At 36.9% G+C, this 14,689-nt stretch overlaps 1 protein-coding gene across 1 annotated transcript in view; it reads right to left on the reverse strand.

The window, feature by feature from the left end:
- PPARG (peroxisome proliferator activated receptor gamma) overlaps positions 1 to 14,689 on the reverse strand; it is a 131,969-nt gene that overhangs the window by 96,012 nt on the left and 21,268 nt on the right. Inside the window, exon 2 of the mRNA XM_082639406.1 lies at positions 11,708 to 11,781. The gene's annotated coding sequence lies outside the window, so the exon portion shown is untranslated. The remainder of the gene's footprint in view (positions 1 to 11,707; positions 11,782 to 14,689) is intronic.

Here is a 14,689-nt window from a genome sequence, read left to right on the forward strand (position 1 = left end):
CAACATAGTAACCAAATGAAAAAAACAATTAAAATGATACAGATACATTGAAAAGTGACTATCTTGACATAATTAACACACCCCTGAATTGTCATGGAGGAGAAGGGAGACCAAAGGGGAGAAAAAGCAGGGGAAGCCTATTTGGTGGCAACACTTTATTTTGTAATTCAACTTTCATTCATTTAATATGTATTTATTGAGTTGTTATTATGTATCAAGCATTATGCTCGATGCTGAGGACATATCAGAGAATAGGATAGAGGTCCTTGCCTTCAAGAGTTTACAGTTAGTAACACACTGACATTCTAATAACTTTTAATAAGGGGGAAAAGGAATACAGCCAGAAATTTTGAATTGAGGACTTAAAATTCTAAACATTTCCTTTGTATCTCTAATTTTAGTTATTCCTACAAGTTCCTTTGATATATAAAGCTATATGATTGCCCTCTCTGTGAACAGATCAAGGCTGTCGCATTCCACAATGCTTAGAAAATTAACTATTGGAAGGGTCCTTAGAGACCCATTTGTCTTCTCTATCCTAATCTGTCAACGTATGGGAAAACCAAGGCCAGAAGAGGGGAAGTGATTGATTGAGGTCACGTATCCACCATGTCTATTTTTATGTGCTTTTTTCCAAGTAAGTTATAACTTTGGAGGTATCATTACAACTAGTGCTTTTAAAAAATCTATGTTTTAGGGCTTCCCTGGTGGCGCAGTGGTTGAGAGTCTGCCTGCCAATGCAGGGGACACGGGTTCGTGCCCTGGTCCAGGAAGATCCCACATGCTGCAGAGCGGCTGGGCCCATAAGCCATGGCCGCTGAGCCTGTGTGTCCGGAGCCTGTGCTCCGCAACGGGAGAGGCCACAACAGTGAGAGGCCTGCGTACCGCAAAAAGAAAAAAAATCTATGTTTTAGAAAACAAACTTATGGTTACCAAAGGGTAAAGGCGGGGGTGGGGAGGGATAAATTAGGAATTTGGGATTAACATATACACACTACTATGTACAAAATAGATAACCAACAAGGACCCACTGTATAGCACAGGGAACTATACTCAGTATTTTGTAATAACCTATAAGGGAAAAGAATCTGAAGAGGAATATATATATATATATATATATATATGTATAACTGAATCACTTTGCTGTACACCTGAAACCAACACAACACTGTAAATCAACTACACTTCAATTAAAAATAAATAACTGGGTTTCCCTGGTGGCGCAGTAGTTAAGAATCTGCCTGCCAATGCAGGGGACACAGGTTCGAGCCCTGGTCCAGGAAGATCCCACATGCCAAGGAGCAACTAAGCCCGTGCGCCACAACTACAGAGCCTGTGCTCTAGAGCCCGCGAGCCACAACTACTGAGCCTGCGTGCCACAACTACTGAAGCCCACACGCTTAGAGCCCATGCTCCGCAACAAGAGAAGCCACTGCAATGAGAAGCCCGCATGCAGCAACGAAGACCCAACACAGCCAAAAATAAATAAATAAAATAAATTAAATTTTAAAAATATTCTTTAATAAATAAATAACTAAATAGGGGACTTCCCTGGTGGTCCAGGGGTTAAAACTCCACACTCCCAACGCAGGGGGCCTGGGTTCGATCCCTGATCCCTGATGGGAGAACTAAGATCCCACATGCCGTGTGGCACAGCCAAAAAGTTAAATAAATAAATAGGAAAAAAATAAGTAAATTAAAAAAAAAATCTTTATCTGACACGTTTTTCCTTTACCCTTCTTCTGGTCTCCACTGTGACACTAACCTCCATACTTGGTGGAAGCAGTCTTTTCTCACAGGGTCTGCCTCTTCTTAATGTCTTTCCTGAGGCCTCAGCCCTGTACTACCTCCTCCTTGATTTGCACTCTTCCCTCCCTTCCCTGATTCAGCTTTTCTAGGAGAGCTGTCCGATTGGCTGCCTCAGTCCTCAGTGGCCTAAAATCTCTCCCTCCATTCACACACCACCTATTACCTTCTAACCTCCCCAAATACCCATTCCTCCGACTGTACTTAAGCTATAATCTTAAACAATGATCCCCTCCTTGCAGCTGTTAATGGCATTACTCCTTTTTTCATTCTTCTTGACAGTTCACTGTCATTTTACAATATTTCAGTAAAAAAAAAATATGTGAGCTTGGGAGTCAGAAGGATCTCAGTTTAAATTATATTCCTCCTGGCACTGGCAGTGTGCCCTTAGACACGTTATTTCACCTGCTAAACTTCACTTCATTCATCTGTAAAATGGGGGTAATCATAATTCCTATGTGACAGGGTTGCTCTGAGGATGAAATAAGATTGTACACCTGAAGTTGCTCACCCAATGCCCGGTCCATAGGAGGCACTAAGGGTTGTGTTCTTTTCCTCTTCTTCAAGCTCTCCTAGTTTGGCAGTGATGACCCTATCTACTCTTGCCACTCTCTCATCTTCCCCTTTTAAACTTGACCTGTGTGCTGCTTCCTGAGAAGCCTTCTTCACTCTACGCTCATGACACCCAAAACAACGTGTCTCGTTCTGGCCTCTGAAACGAGGTTCAGTCCCAAATCTTCACCTCTCTCTAGGGCTTACTGAGATACTCCACCTTAACCAAATTCAGCAAGTCTGAAATCAACCTCATCTTTCTTCCCCCAAACAGAGTCCCTCTCCCATATTTCTTCCACCTCTCTATACATTAGCCCAGAGTTCATTTTTGACTCTTCTTTCTCTTTCATCCTCTTTATTTTTTATTCACTCACCAAATCTTAAATTATCAAAATATCTCTTTCACTTGTGCCAACCAAACGGAGCTTCTGTCACACCACTTCCCTCTCCCCAAATCTTCAAGTTCCCCAATGCCTCCTAGACGAAATCCAAGTTCCTCGCTCTAGCCTTTGTATCCTGCCAAGCTCAGCCCTTTTCCCCTCTTACGTGAACCTCCCACTGACTTTAGAGTACAGTGTGCCCCTGACATCCTGAGATTCCTGCCCCATGATGCTCCTCGTGTTTAAAATTTCCAGCTCTTCCTTCTCATGTTTCCGCATCCACACTTTCGGGGTTCAGCTCAGGTGCAAGCACTTCGTGAAACAACCACTGACTATTCCAGCTCTGCAGATGTGCTTTCTTCTATGAACTTGCACTATATGTTTTCCCTCAAACACACATCACCCAGCTCTGTGATTTAATTCTTTCATGTGGTCTGTGTTGGTATTGCCCTTGAAACGAGACTGTGAGGGAGGAATGGCCTAATTCCACTTTGTCTAGAACAGGGCTGGATACAGAAAAGCAGCTTGGAAATACTTGTTTAATAAACAACATATACAAATAGGAACAGCAACAACAATAAAACCTCCGTATGAATAACTGTTGTAGCCCTTTACCTGACTTAGCAGCCCTGCTTCAAATGCTATAGAAGATTGAAAGGCCATAACAAGTCTGTGAGCTGAATATTCCTCATCCCTGAATTACATAGGCAAAAAGTAGCTGATAAGGTATCTATGTGCTTTTATGGACTCATTTTCAACATCTGCAAAAAAATTAAAAATGAAAGGCAGAGGAGGAGTTGAAGAAGAAGGAGGAGGAGGGGGAGGGGGGAGATGGAGAGGAGAAGCAGCAGCGGCAGCCCCCACCTGTGCAGAAGTTAAATCTACAAAATTGCAAAATACATATTATATCACAGAATTTTCTTCAATTTTGCATCATGTTTTGCATCTCTCATTGGTAAATTTAAAAATAACATTTAGGCAAGAATGCTAATAGCATTATGCTTAATTAGCAGACATAAAAGTATATCTGAATCATTTAATTTTAATTACATTATAATTGTAACACTTGCATAATCCTTGCTAGGAACTGTTTTAAGTGCTAGGGACACCCAGAAGACAGTCTCTGTCTTCAAGAAGCTCACTCCAGGGACTTCCCTGGTTGCGCAGTGGTTAGGAATCCGCCTGCCAATGCAGGGGACACGGGTTTGAGCCCTGGTCTGGGAAGATCCCACACGCCACAGAGCAACTAAGCCCGTGCACCACAACTACTGAGCCTGCGTGCCACAACTAATGAAGTCCGCGTGCCTAGAGCCCGTGCTCCGCAACAAGAGAAGCCACCGCAATGAGAAGCCCATGCACCACAAAGAGTAGCCCCCACTCACCACAACTAGAGAAATGCTGCACGCAGCAACGAAGACCCAACACAGCCAAAAATAAATAAATAAAATAAATAAATTTATATAGAAAAACAAAATAAGACTGAATTAAGAGAAAGATTAAAAAAAAAAAGAAGCTCACTCCATAAAATTAACTACAAAGCCAACAATAATCCAATATGATAATTGGTACATTCCAGGCATGAACCCAGTGCTGTGAGAGGAACACTGATGAGCCATCTGGAGTGGCTGAGCCCTAATACCCATGATGCAAAGGGAGGCAGTGAGACCGAGGGGGTAGGTTGAGGTAGACCACGAAGTCTGTAATGCTCCCAGGAGGGGGGGTGAAATGCAAACACAGTGTTTGAGAAAGAACTCTGTCTACTTGGAGGATGAAATGGAAATGGTGCATTGAGTCGGAGAGACAATTTGCAATAACTCAGGTGAGGAATAAGGAAAATCTGAACTAAGACAACATCGATGGAAATTAAAAAGTTGGAAAAACAAATTTATAATAGCAACAATCAGTAGGTTCACACATAAAGATTTTTTCCCCACTACAGCAGGGAGCAGAAGTGTTCAAAGAATTTATTCTCCTTAGACTCTTACTTGCTGTTGCTATTACTATTATTCCAAAGTCTGATGGATGAAAGGATGAGAATAGTTACTCCACATGTTGAGAACACAAGTTGGCAACATCGTTAACTTTCACTCATGACTTAGGGTGAAAGTCAAGTCACCTCATCACATTCCAGCCACCACTCATCCCAGTTCTTAAAAGGATGTGAACTTAAAGGAAGTTAGTCTACTTTGTGGGACTGCTTCCAATAAGCACTTTTTCTGGTGAATGTGGGATAGGGTACAGATCTGTTGCATTTCACCCTTTTCATGTAGGTGCATAAAATAAAATTTTAAAAATGAATTAGCACAATGAAAGACCTTAATGCCTTTCCTGAACAAAGATATTACAGAGATATTGAATAGTTGCAGAGATTCTTTGAACATATGCCATATCACACAGATAAGCATTTTATTTCCTCATTTGGAAAAGATGAAAACTCAAGGCAATGATTAGAGTAATATCTTAAAGATATACAGTGCTGTAAAAATTTTCTAAGCACTGAATATATTTAATCTTACTTGATCCTCACAATCAATATCTTAACAGGTAAGGAAATTGAGGTCCAGAATATTTAAGCGATTGCCAATTAACAGAAAAGGACAGACTACAACCCAGGTGTCCTGATGTTCAGGTGTCAACTTTCAGGTGTCCTGGAAGCAGCAACTCTCTCTAGAATTATATACTTAGGGTTCTTCCAAAGTATAACGGGAGGTCAGGGCTGGTAAAATCACTTTCTCTGTTTGTATATAATTATTATAATACTTCCTAAATAATACTCCTTATATTTTCAGTGAAAGTAACAAAAAGCATTTTGTGGTTTATTATTCATGCTAGATTTCTCTGGATATTCAAAATGGATCACTAAAAAAAAATTAGGTCTTGTCAATTGTACTTATTCTTCAGTGGTTATTTCTGTACACAAAAGTACTCTCAATTTTATGATGCTATCTGGAAGAAGTTCAACAACACATTGTTAATACTCTACTGCTACAAAATAATTTTAAAGCTCCATGGGAATTTAGATTTGCACAAGTTATTAGGATGTGACCTTTCCCTTAGATTTCTTATTTTAGGATCAACTTAACATGGTATTTCCCCAGTGGGAACTGTTGTACTTCCTTCGCAGATAAGAAAAATAGCAATCACAAATTATAGTGAGTAAACTTAGGGAAACATATATTTCTGTGATGCAGATGAAACTGAAATCATAAAAGGGGGCCACACGACTTATTCCTTGGGTTTGAGAGGAAAGCCAAGTGGCTTGCTAACAAAAGAAAACAAGTCATGCCATTATGGTATTTCCCTGAAATTTATACCTAATTGTTTGTCCCAGCTACCAAGTCTTATGACTTTTAAAGATTATTAAAGATGTTTACGTCACTAAATTTCCTATGTCCTGTCTACTGGGAGTATAAAAGGTTAAAAATATCAAGCTTTTAATAATTTAAATGATTTCAGATCACAGGACCTGGACTGAAGAACAAGGAGTTCATAAGTGTGAAGAAAAAAAAAATCAAAACAACAACTAGAATAACACAGAGATCACAGTTGCTTCACATTATGGTCCATGGAATAACAGTGGCCTCCAATGTTTGAGCTCTTACTATATGATACTGTGGCAGAATTTATGCACATTATTGGTAACATATGAGTTACTGGGAGTATCCAAAGAATCAAGCATACTACAGCTAGGACTGCAGAGCTCATTATTGGCAATTTTTTTAAAAAAGGTAAACAAAATCATCGAAGGAGAGATTAGGAAGATGTACATTTTTCCTGCCAAAATCAATAATTTTACACACTGTTAGTTCATGAAAACACTAAAATTAAGAAATTACAAAAAGATTAAAAATTTTTTTCTCTTATGAGAATGAAAGTGCGGTTATAAATGAAAATCAAGTAATCGCCAAAAGTAATTTCTTGTATCCTCTTCTATCAGACATTTGTACAGTAGGTTTTAGTAAAATTAGTACTTGAGAACAAACACTGCTTTATTGAAATTATTACTCAAGAGTCTCAAATAATCAAACCCCTCCCCCACCATGCATTCTTCAGTTTAATGAACTGTTAATATCAGAGAAGTTCTTTTAAGCTTAATTTTTAGGAATTAACCCTCTACATTTTATAACAGTGACTCATGTTTTAAGTAAAGATAGTACTCATTGTGATCAACTTACATGTTTTTCCAGAAGATATTTATTATACAGTTTAGACACAGCTAGGTTTTAAAATATTGTTTTTGAATGAAAAGATAATTTAGAAATCATTTATCACAATCCCTTAGTTTTATAGACAGTGAGGGTCAGGGATAGCAGTGTATTTACTTTCTCAAATACCACATACACATATTTAAAAATCTATGTATATGTATTAAGAACTGGAAGGCAACTTGTAGAAATTAAAATAGTTTCAATAAGGATGTTAAGATTATAGATAATTTTTTTGTTTAAAATGTTTATTGTTGTTGTTATTACGTTGCTTATTTGATATTAAAAAATACAATACACTGCATTGTAGTTAAAACTGTAATCTCTATTTCTCTAGTTCATTAACTATAACACTTAACCCCCAAATGAAAGTTCAGAATAAAAAGGAAAAACAAACACCCATAATCTTTTTTCTATTCATTGTACATTTTAACCATATGATTTTGCATTTTAAAATTTTCTCTTATCATTGTATCTTTATTCTAAAATTACAATTCACCTCAAATATTTAAACCACAGATTAAAAATATTTGATTGAAATAAATCCTTTAACAAAATTGATTTGTATCCTTCTCTCTGGATGTGCTACTTTGTTAAACCTTCATTTTTGCAAGCAATCATTCCTTATAACAACTAGCAACATGTAGACTTAAAGGCCATAGGGACCTGCAGCACAGGTTTTAAATCTGATTTAAATTTGGTATAGCCTCAAGAAATAATCTGCAATTTCATTGCAACCAAGTTGGTTTTTTCCTAACCCAAAACATAAACAACACCCCCATCACAATCCAAAAAACCAAAAACTACCCAAAACCCCATATTATGCTAATATCTAAACAACTGGTGAAAACTCCTCACTCTCCACCCTCATTCCGCTGTCAAACACACAGAGCCAGAGCTAAATGATAATAGATTTAAATGAACAGAAATCATTTAAACATATGCTTTGGAAATATGTTTTTGTTCATTTTGCTACTAATATATCCTCAAAGCAATGTGAAATGTCATAAAAATGAATAATGTAGGAGTAATATAGTTGCTCAAACCCTTTAACATAGAAACTCCTCTTAAAGCAATTTATCTGAAGAAAATGATTTTTTCAAAAGTGAAATACGTGCATGAAGATATTCACTATACGTAACTGTGTAAGAATAAACAGTAATTGTATAATAATAAAAAATTAGAAGCCACCTGAAAACTGGCTTAGTAAATTCTGTGAGATCACTAATATGGACCACTGTGTTGCCATTATGAAATCTGAAAGGCAGGTAAAAAGGAAGAAAGACATGTAATCTAACAGTGAAAGAAGCAGAAACGCTACATATACTGTAACTGTTAGGAATTTTAAAATGTATACATGTCAACCAGAACTGAAAGAAACTATACAGAAGTTAGAATAGTAGTTTATGTGTGATTAAGTGTGGTCTTTTTATTTTAAAAGATATTTTCACAGCTTTTCAGTAACAACAACGTCTTAAAAGAATTTAATGTAAAATGAAACAAACCCAAGGGCCCAAATTCAAAAGCCAAAGTCATTTATCTGTCCTAGTTCCTAATCTTATTTCTGTTTGTACCACCTCCCCACCTTTAATATTTTAGAACCCTATCTATGTTCCAGTCCTGCAGCCCTGAATTCATACATAGCAGCATAGCTAAGCAGAGAGTTTATTTACAGAGGGCAGGCCTGAACTCTGCATGTGAGCACATACAAAAGACGATAAAGATCGTCGTGTCCTATTAGTAATTTACAGAATTGTGATTTGCTCCACCCAGTACACCTATTATTGAATTCCTCAGCCATAAAATCATTGGGACCAAACAAGTTCAGATATCTTTTATCTAAACCCTTTTTTTCTCCCTTACCATCAGTTAACATATTTCTTATGGGGCTTTTCTTCTTTTTATAGATTCATTTGTCTTAGTTATAAATTAACCCACAAGCAACTCTCCCAACCACCCAGCTCTACTGTTTCCTGTGTACCAGGTTCCTTTCTACTTGCACTATTTATGATATAGGGGCCATTTAAACTGCCGGTTGGTAAATAATGTCCAGGAAATCATCTCTAGATTTTTAAAAAAGATTCCTCCTAAGGAGAAATGCCCCCAAGCAGAGATTCTCCTCATAGCTGGGCACCCCGGAAAGAAGTGGAATGGAACTGCTGAAGACATCTATTTCTTTTTCACTTCTTAAAATTGTGGTAAAAGATACATTACATAAAAATTGACCATTTTAAGCATTTAAAAATGTACAGTGCTGTGGCATTAAGCACATTCAGACTGCTGTGCATCCATCACTACCATGCAGAACTTTTTCATCTTCCCAAACTGAAACTACGTTCCCTTGAAACACTAACTCCCCATCCCCCACTCCTCCCAGCTCCTGGTCACCACCACCCTACTTGCTGTCTCTATGAATTTGACTACTTTAGATGCCACTTCTGTTTTTTCTTGTTTCGCCTAAAGTGTGTGAACTAGTGTAGTTTCCAAAATTGGTTGAACACATAAGAGAGTTGCCGGCAAAAACTCTTCAGGGAAGAACTCTTATACTTAGCATTTTGTTTTTCATGCCCAAACGCTTGAATTCAGACCAAACACTCATTTCCAGACGCCAGAGTACATACTTGCCCCTTACTTGGTCTTTCAAGAGTCTGGTCTTTTGATTTATCTATTTTTTTTAAATTAAACTGATTTTCAAAGCAAACTTAATACAGCTATTGATTTTCTTTAAGAATCAAAGTTCCCTTAGTACTGCTTATATTCACAGAATTCCCAGACATTTTACCAAAAAACAGCATGATCTTCTCTCATCTCCACCATTCAAATACAAGGCTACTAATTCTAAGTGCTTGTTCAAATGTTGTCCTGGGTAAAGAAGACTGGTGGACCAAGAAATCATTAATGAAATCTAAAGACTTGGTTTGAACACTGAAATCACACCCTGACTGTCACCAACTAAAAATTTTGCTCAGAGGTGGTTTGTGAGGACTCAGAGCCTTGTGGGTTTTTTTCCCCACTCACAGGTTTTCTAGGGGCTGGAAGTAAGTGGCTGGAGAACTAAGTGGAGAGCAAACCTGTGGAGGTGAGGATGGCTCTGTGTATGGACAGGATTAAGAAACAGCTCAAGGAGTATCCTTGATGACAAGAATGTTCTAAGGTTGGCAAACAAACAGAAACTCACTCTAAAAATCAGTAGAAGTCTAACGAGAATGATTACTGAGTGACTCCAATGTAACTTTTAAAGAACTTTTCATCTTGAAATAATTTGAGGTTTACAGAAAAGTTGCAAAGATACTCCAGACAATTCCCACGTCACTTTCACCGGGCTTCCTACTGTTAACATTTTACAACCACAGCCCAATGAGGAAAACTAATAAATGAAAATTGGCACACTACTATAAACGGCTTTATCTGGATTTCGCCAGTTTTTCCACTCATGCCCTTCCTCAGTTCCAGGACCCAATCCACGGTCCCACATTGCATTTTGTTGCCATTGCTCCTTATTTCCTCCAGTTCCACAGTGTTTTCTTTTCCTTTTTTTTTTTTAAAGTGGCTTTATTGAGGTATAGTTGGCATATAGAAAAGTGCACATATTTAATGTATACTTCCCCAGATTTTTCTTGTCTTCCATGCCCTTGACGCTGTTGAAGAATGCTGGTGAGGTATTTTGTAGAATGCCTCTCTATTTAGATTTGCCTAACATTTTCTCATGATTCAACTGTCGTTATGAATTTTGGGGACGAATACTGAAGACCTGATGTGCCCTTTTTGGGGGTATATAAGCTCAAAATGTCTTAGTACTGTAGATAACCTATTAACCTGGATCACTTGGTTAAAGTGGTGTCTGCCAGGATTCTTCTGCTTAAAGTCACTACTTTTCTCTTTGTAATTTGTAAATATTTAAAGGGAGATACTTTGAGGTTCTGTCCATATTCTGCTCCACCTTTCACCTTCTAATTTGAGTATTCATCAGTGGGTTCTGCCTGTAGCAGTAACTGCTGCTGAGGTTCTCTGATGGCAATTTTCCATTTCCCTTATTCCTTTAACATTTACTAATTTAAATTCTTCTGTAAGGAAAAGTTCTCCTCCTTCAGTTTATTCATTCAGTCATTTATTTATATCAGTATGGAATCATGTATATATATATTTTATTTGGGGGGTTATAATCCAGTGCTATAGTTTAAAAATTTTTTATTTATATTTATCAAATATATTTGATATATATATATATTTATATTTATCAAATTATTTATATTTATCAAATTATTCCAGCTTTGGCCATTGGGAGCTGGAATAATTTGAACAATAAAATAAATAACTATAGTACTGGATTTTAATTCCCCAAATAAAATATATAGGCATGGGCATTGGATAAATTAAGCTACTTTCTCCTTTGTGACCTGGGATCATAGTTGCATGGCCTACGGAGAATCAGGAAAGATATTTTAATTTTTCTCTCAATTCAATTACAAGTAACACATGAACCTAATATAATGTACTTGTACTGAGACTTATTTCTAAGGATTTGTGTTATTTCTCAACCCCTAGGTTTGTTTTGTTTTGTCTATCTTCGTTTTGTCTTAGACAAATATGTTACTGTGCTTTCCTTCCACTGACTGGTAAATTATACAGTAGAAAGTATTCTGATAGTCAAAATAAAAGCTCTCTAAGAAATTTTACAATAAAATACTATGAAGCATTTGCATGTTGTTTAAAAAAGACCCTTCTAAATACAAATTTAGTACAATAAATTCTGAGTTTACCTACCGTTAAAGGGCAACTCTTGTTTAAGGAAATGGTCTTTTTGTATGTCTGTGGCTTAGAGTTGGCTTCTTTCAAATCTGAACAATTAAAAAGAAAAAAGATTTTTAATATACACACATATTCAAAATTCTTAGACAACCTAGGATACCAAAATGTACAAGCACAAATGAATGTATTTTCTCTGTTGGATTTCATCATGACTGTTTGCTTTCCCTGAGCTTAGAATGCTTTGTATTCTCTAGAAGCAACCAACAGACTGACTTGTAAATCATTCAGGGCTGGAGAATCTTCCTAAAGAGACATGGATTAGATTCATTTTGCCTACTCTCCTGTTCTGTCACTGATCATGAGTCAAGGTCCTTTGTCTCATCCATCTTTTATGTCAAATTAATAAAGACACCTACGTTGGGCAGACTTAAGAAAAACTAGATTTTAAAAGGGTTAGTAATGTCAAGGGATAGATGACTGATAAAATTTATACACAGCAAAGATTACATTTATGAAAATATAAGCTTATTCTAGAGGGCACATGGCTGTTAAGCCTAAGGTAAAATCGTCACAACCATTTAGGGACAGTAGATACAGCACATTTCACGTGGACCAGATTTTTAAAGGAAGATGCAGAGAGCAGATTATCTGAGTAACTGTGTCAAAGGTCTAAGGATGTGTATCCTTGGCTCTTACAAAGGGCTCAGGGATCCTAGAATAGCTGTACATTTCGTAAAGACAAAACAGTACCCAGTGCCAAAGCCTTATCATCAGGGCCTTCAAAGTCCCAACATCCAGACCCAACATTCTGCACAGTCTAACCTGCCCAAAATTCTAATTTTTTTTCTTTTTTAATGCTGCACCTTTCCACTTGCAATTTGCAAAACCTATTCTATTACCCAATGCATGGGTAACGTAGTGGATCATGAATATAAAATGTTTTCCCATTTTGTTATTTCTACTTTGAAAGAATATAAACTACAGCCAATGTATTTTGTTTGATTCTTTGTTTCACTCACATTATTTAGTACTGCTGTTTGGAAACTGAAAACCTCCTAATGAACTCGCTATCAACAATACGGTAACAATTTTGTTTTCATAATGGGGCATATTCTTCTACAGAAAGAGCTAGCTTGTCAGGGTTTTAGACCTGTCTGCTGTGCTTTTTTTTTTTTTTTTTTTTTTTTGGTACGCAGGCCTCTCACTGCTGTGGCCTCTCCCGTTGCGGAGCACAGGCTCCGGACGCGCAGGCTTAGCGGCCCTGGCTCACGGGCCCAGCCGCTCCGCGGCATGTGGGCTCTTCCCGGACTGTGGCACGAACCCGTGTCCCCTGCATCGGCAGGCGGACTCTTAACCACTGCGCCACCAGGGAAGCCCTGCTGTGCTTTTTGACTGCTCATCTGTATCAGGGCAGTTTACTCTCCATGTGAAACAAACACTCTTTCATTTGTTAGCCAAAAATGAAAGGAGTACCCACATCAAACCTGTCCATCACATATAACATGCATAGCGCAGGAGAAACAACTTTATAATGGATTACTATTTAGACTTTTTTCACCTTTTAAGTCCATAAAAAAGCGCTTAAATATGTGAAAACAAAAGGAAAGAGTATTAAAGAAAAATTTGAGCAAAATCTCTATCTGAAAAATTAAATAATGTTGACTACAGGGTAAGATTAAGTCATACTAGCTTTTCTTGACACTCATTCCAATTTCTCTTTGAAATACATATGAATTCATTAAGAAATAGACAGCAAGAAAGAGACAAGATAAAGATTTCTGGAAACTGCTATGTATTCCTAGCTTGTAGCCCTAAGAGTTGGATCAAACAGAAAACTGGACCAGTTTCTGTGATTTTCAAAGGCAGACAGAATCTATAACCTTTCCTAAAACCCCCTCCCCCAGTAAAATCAGTAAACTCCTTTCTGTATCCATTCAGAACTGCACTGTACCATAGAAGGTACAGTTTGCAGGCATAAAATATAATAAGTAGGGCAGAAACAAGATCCATTCTGGGGGCAGTATATATCAAGTATTACAGTTCTTTCATGTTCCCCATCTGGTCAGTTAAATACAGACTGGTTTATATTCATTAGTTTATAAATCCTTCTACTCATTAATATAAGCCAGAGAACCAGGCTGTGAAGAAAGCAGACAAGCCCCTCACATTTCAACAAAACCCACACTAGACAGGGTCTGTTCTACTCATCCAGCTTTTTAATATCTGAGATAGGCTTTTTACCAGAATCTAAGTAGATAATAATGCAAGCCAAAGGGAAACTTACTGTATTTGTCTGAAATGGTATAAATGGTAAAAGTTGACTTAAGAAATAGGAAAATAATTAAAAATGAAAACGACTGAAAACTTATCAAAGATTTGCTTCCCCAAGAAGCTCTGGGGCTAGATAATTTTATAGATACATTTTTTTCAAATGTTCAAGGAAGAAATAAGTTTCTTGCCACATAAACTGTTTCTGAGTAGGAAAAAAAACAGAATGACCAAATTAATTTTTCAAAACCTAACAAGACAAAATATTTAACAAGGTAACCTAACAAGAAAAATACCTAACAAGAAACAAAAAACCTCACAAGAAAACGACCAACCTCACTTATTAATACTGACTTACAAGTAAAAATAAAATGCTAATGAACAAATGCAATAGTATACTGAAAGAATAAACCACCATAATAAAGTTGGATTTATCTCAGAAAGACAAAGAAGATTTAATATTGGAATACATATTAAAATAATGTGTTCCAGCACTAGGTTGAATTTTAAAAGAAACCACATGACTATTTCAAAAAATACAAAAGAAAATACTCAATAAAATTCAACATTCATTCTTGAAAATATTTCCTTAAAGAACTAAGAAACTTTAATAACAAGAATATTAATCTCAAACTTACAACCAATATCATCTTAATTGTGAAATATTATAGCAGCATCTCCCAAAATATGTTCTATAGATAACTAGATTCTTTAAGATTTTCCAATGGA

Source organism: Mesoplodon mirus (assembly GCF_964341445.2).
Source record: "Mesoplodon mirus genome assembly, chromosome: 12".
In the NCBI taxonomy this organism is placed as follows: Eukaryota; Metazoa; Chordata; class Mammalia; order Artiodactyla; family Ziphiidae; genus Mesoplodon; species Mesoplodon mirus.